Below are 6,000 nucleotides of genomic sequence, written 5' to 3' on the forward strand. Positions count from 1 at the left end.
CAAAGATATTACCCTCTTCCTTTGCAGGCACCAATCTTGCTCTTGTTCTCCTTATACAAATTGGAATCAAAGGACAAAAGGAATTTGAACTAACCATTTTAGTAGATCAGCACTTGCTGTTACTTGGAAAGAGAAAATACTTAAAAGAGAACTATCAGCAGGTGAATGGGTGGACAATTCCTTAGGAAAAAAAAACAAAAAAAAGCAAAAGGAAATTTGTACAGATAGAAAATTGTCCCAGCTTATGGTCTCCCCAGCATACACCAGAGCATATCCTACTGGCCAAGGCTGTAAAAGGCTCTTGCTTGCCAGAAAATGAACAATGAGCAAGGCTGGAGTAATACAACTTCCATGTTACCATCAGTCTTTTATTTCACTATCAAATGAGAAGGGAAAAAGTCTCCCAGCTGTGAAAAAAATAAGTCTTTATTTATGAGGTGGAGATGCTTCTCAGTCTCATAAATTACAGCTTAAGCTGAAAGCCTGATTGAACACATTTTTCTAATGACTTAAACAAAACTTTCATACCCTGATTCTCTAAGTTCATCTCAAAAAATGCTGTGTAGTGCTTTGCTTCCTCTGTCAAGTCCCCAGCGTATATAATGGCCTAACACACCTTCATCAATACTACTGAAAGACTTTCCCAGCAGCTTTCATGAATTTGAATACATAATCATCGCTAGAGTTTCTAAGATGGGATTTTATTTCCCAAAGACAAATTGGCAATGCCCTCCCAAGAGCTAGCAAGGCTTCATGACAATTTTCAAGTAATATTAGAAACCAATGGAAGTGTACAAGGTAATTTTTTTTTATCTTGGGGGTAGGGAGAAAAAGAAGTGGTAGAGGCAGGATGATAAGGAAAAAAAGACTGAGAGAGACATTGGCTTAGGCTTCCTGCCAAGTCCTGAAACCCCATTGTTTCAAAGTATACCCGGGCTATCATATGATCAGATTATGTGCTATATGTTGGTCTCCTTCCTCAGATATCTTCTTCCAAATGCAGTTCACATTCAAGGGTAATTCGGTCATTTGGTAGCTAACTGGAATGTGGAATTAATTAGTTATATTGCAGGCAATATTGTAGGTTATTTAGCAAATAACAAATAACTGCCTTGTAAAAACTGGATGCGTATAACATTTATGCATCCTTTGCTGCTGTTCATATGTGGATAAAGAGCAAATGTGAAGATTTTCATTCTTGTTTAAGATTGGTGTCAATCTGGTGCAATACCTTACATCATGGTATAAAATTAATTAAAGCGCATGAAGTTCAACAATTTTCATACAAATCCCTCTGCTTGATTAAGTATTGTCATTCTAATCAATTTTTAAACTGAATTATATTGCTCACATCCAGGCTTTTGATACAAATAAAATTCGTCACATGCACTTAAATTAGAATGCATCACATTAAGGTCATGACACTCCCGCAATCTGCTTTTTACAGAAGTAGCTTTCATTAACAACAGGGTAGTGACCTTAGCTTGGAGTTTTTTGATTTTGTCCGTGTGCTACAACTTTAATGGCATTTAAAGCTCGGGTTTTCAGTATTATATTCTTTAAACAGTATTCTTAACAGATGCAATTTCATCTGCACAATCAAGGTACAGTTCTTAACCCTTTCTCACTTAACCAGTAAAATATATTCTTTTCACACCCTGACATCCTTTATGAGGTGTAGTCAATAATGTTTCTGCACAAGTAATGTCATTTAGTTTGATTAATATGCAGTCAGCGCTGCAGACAGCTTTCCGAGTATTCTATAAAATGGTATGCACATTAGGAGGCATAGTAGCAGAAACCCTAAAATATCCACTAACCAGTGTAAGAGAATGTGCTACCACTATCTGCATTCATTTCACTCACTGTTTACCCTGCGTTCCCCTGAAAAATACTTGTTTTTGTGTAAAGTCAAGCTTATGTTTAGGTGTAAGTGAGAGCAGATGGAAGCTAAAGTTTTAGCAGCAGTGTCTTTCTAACATGCGTACAGAAGACAAAACATTGTTTTATGTCAGAAACAGATGGAATCTATTACTATCTATCAAAATATAGGTATTACTAATTTCCATACTAGAAATATGGCCCAGCCATACAAAAAAAATCTTAAGAAATGTCCAGTTATCTAAATTCTGTGGATATATTCATGCTGTTTAAAATATCAACCAATGGAACACAAAAATCTTATAGTAAACTTGAAACATGCTTTGTCAAGACTGAAAGTGTATTTTCCTATATATTTTACTTATCATTCAGAAAAAATAAGACTCAGGAAGAGCCACTGTGACTGTCACAGTGCATCTTGTAATGCAGAAATAAATAAGTAAAATAAAATAAAATAAAATAAAATAAAATTAAATTAAATTAAATTAAAGCAAGCCAGCAAAATGTAGGACAAATGGAAAGATAAAGGATAAAGGATCTTCTGGCAAAAGTTGAGAAAGACTGTAGTTTTCCAAAAGTCACTATATTTTGAAGAAAGTATTTTGGGGAAAAAGCTTATAACCCACCAAACCAAAAATTTAGCCTAAGTATATAGGCTAAATATATACAAAAGGGTGACAACACATTAGTAGCAATAAACTATTAATGAAATTTTATTAAAACAAAAATGTCCATTCTGTTCAATATTTAGGACAGTAACTAACAATGCGAATAAAAGGGTAAGTGCCTCTTTCACTCTTCTGCTATACTTTCTTCTTCAAGTACCCAATTAGTCTCCATTCTGGAAATCAGATGAATTCATTCAAATTATTTTTTCAAAAAAAATCTATAAACCTTAGTCCAAACTCTTTCTGTGGTTTTGAAAGCCTCTATTTTTTTTCACTCTCCTTTTATCTCCATTGCTTCTCCATGTACTTTCTTGCTTTATATAAAGCGTAAACCTAACACAGCGCTTACATAAAGCAAAATGAATAGACTACAACCTCATTTGCATAGGTTTTTAATATTTACAATTGTGAAATTCAACAAAAATATATTCTTAAGGTAGAATCCACCTAGCAGCAGGAATCTTGTCCATATGATGCCCTAAAAATAGTGATTTTTTTTTTTTTTGCCATTCCCAAGATCCTTTGCATTTTTTTTCAGGTAATATGGACAAAGCTCACATTCTGCAAGAGAATTTAAATGAGTACCAAAGAAGTATTACATGAAACACTGTAAAGAATATAACTTAGATGACATTAAAAGAATATGATTGCCATGTGAAGCATTTCTAAATTAGGAAATGCTAAGCAACTTTAAGCAAACTAAGGATATTCATTATGATGTTGTCAAATTACAAGGTTTCACATATTACTGATACACAACTTGCCTGTGTCATACTGATCATACTAGATTGATTGTTAGGGTAAGATTCAGCATTGTATGCAGATGTCTGTGCACATATATCTCAGCCGTGGGAAATTATATCATGGTAGAGAGGCAGAGGACTGCAGAAGACAGCAGGAAATCTTATGGTCTTGCCAGGGAATAGCTTGTACCTCTGTCAGATGGGAAGTCTGTAAGCCACAGAAGAGGCAAATTCTTGAAAAGCAGCTGACAGTGTTCATTAATTTCCAAAACAGCTGATTCACAAATCCTGCACGAATCAAAACTGCAGCTGATGTCAATGGGAAATGTGCTCTCAAGTACTAACTATGCAGCTACCCTTTAGAAACAGCAGGGGAGGATGGAATAAACATTACGAACAGGTCCCCAGTGTTAATATCTCTATTCCCCCGCTATGCAACAAAAAGAATGATAATGCTACTATCTCATGAGAATGTTATGTGAAAGAAGCATTCCGATAACTGCCTTAGAAAAGGCTGGGAAGACATTGCTTTTTCTGCATTCAGAGTAACAGTTGAAAAGGCTGAAGTAAATAAGTATGGTTCAGAGGCTGAGCAATTAAATTAAAGCAAAATATAAAATAGCTGCTGCGCTGGATCCCAGAATTTTGAGGTTATACTGATAACTTCTGGAAAAAAACACAATCCCTTAAATCACTCAACATCTCAACACTCAACTTCTGCATTTTACATCTACAAAGCCCTTCCAAACCTTTTGCATTTGTAAGCTTGTTCTTATGCAATTTCTATAAGCCCACTTAGGAATATGAATATCAATCTGAAAAAACAGAGGTAAGGATAAATCCCGAGTCCTCCTTTCCTCAGAAGAATCTTTGTACCATCCATGGATCTAAAAATGAACATGCTTTTTTAATGTTTACACTTCAATCATATGTGAAACTCAACTAAGGACTGATGCTCATGATACTTGTGAAAAAATACTTCCAATACACACCAGTTCTTCCATCAGTGTAATTTCAATGATTTCTGCAGAAATGAAATCATAGGGAGCCATTGGTTTTGAGGGCTACTGATATTTTGATGAGAACATATATATGCTATCTGTTGCCAGTGTATGTAAACACTGCCAACTTGTCAGAAGTTTTGGAAACTAAAGAAAAATGTCAGTCACAGTTTTGGACAAAATTTCATTCCTGTCTCCTAGTCTTTTTGCCAATGCAGACTCCTTCAATTTTCTTACAGACATCTTCTCAGCAAAGAAGTGAATTCTATTATAAGGCTAATTAGTTGCCTATATAACTCCAGAATTGATGATCTATACATGTCTGTTCAGTATTTGGAGATCCAAGAGAGCTGTTTATACACTTCTTGAATTTTATTCCAATGATCTGATGATTAATCCAATGATTCAAAGGAAAATGTCTCAAAATACTGTTCCTCCCTTCCAGAATAAACTTCATGAAAACCAAATCTTACCATTCTTCTGTCTGCAGAGAAAAATCTCAGCAGCATCAGGCAACCCACCCTCCATTTTAGAAGTCTTACCAATTTTAAAGCAATTGCCTGGGGGTTTTTTCTCCCTCTTTTGTCCTGTTTTCTGATAAGACAGTATCTGTCTCATAAGACAGATCTTGGGAGTTAGTTTTGTTTGACAACTTCCTTCATGTGAATGGAGTCCTAACAGATGTAGAAAAGGTCATTGGCATGGAAACCCAAGAGGGACTAGCTATTATTCAAAGTAACTCATCGGTTTAACTTGCCTGAAAGAATCATCATCAATGGAACTATCATTGGCCTCGCTGCCCAAAATGCATATAATTTATGCAACACTGCCTGTTGCAGCATGTTCTGGGATAAATCTATCTACAGCTTCCCCATCATCAGGGCGGTACCCAGTTCGTTGTACCAGCATAACTCTGACTTCCTACAGAGCCTGAGCTCCTGCAGAAATGAGTCCAAAGCTGAATGTTAGGAAGAGGTGGGTAGGTGCCGATGCTGTTAGGGTGCTGACATGGTGCTACCAGGATGCTTGATCTGTCCATCCAGCTGTATTCCTGTTAGCCAGGGAGAGCACTCCACTCTTCCCAATCCTCCTGGCCACAGAAGCAGGTTTGACTCGTGGTATGATCAGAACAACAGGTTTAGTTCATTGTCCCAATTTAGGCTGCAGACATCAAGGGCAAGGCTGTCCAACAGCCTTGGATACCACCCAAACATCCCTATACATCTTTTGCATACCTTATTATCCCTTTTCTTTTCCTTTCCAAGGGTATTTTGATGCCCTTGTACTTCCATTTCTCTAACACAGTCTCCTCTGTAATACGCAGCCTTCCCCTAACTTTCTCCCCATTGTTCTCCATTTTGCTACATCTGTAGCCAAATTTGATGCTTCTGATACTGTTAACTAAGTAATCTTGGACTTATTGATATGGCCAGCTGGGGGCTACCAGCCTTGCAAGATTGAACTCCCCAAAAGGTTCCCAATGCTCCCCTCCAGTTGCCTGCAGAATTTGGCCATTTCTTGCCTAATTTCCCATAACCATCTGTGAGATCCAGCCATCCCTCACAGTGCTGTCTGTAACTTTTGTCAGCGTCTTCCACTTCTATCTGTCATGTCCAACAATTTCTCATGCCAAATACATCAGTATCCCATGTCCTGTTCTGCTAGCTCAACCTTCAGGTGAGGCCCTAGTCATCAAATCATCCATTT

Source organism: Dromaius novaehollandiae, chromosome 8 (assembly GCF_036370855.1).
Source record: "Dromaius novaehollandiae isolate bDroNov1 chromosome 8, bDroNov1.hap1, whole genome shotgun sequence".
NCBI lineage: Eukaryota > Metazoa > Chordata > Aves > Casuariiformes > Dromaiidae > Dromaius > Dromaius novaehollandiae.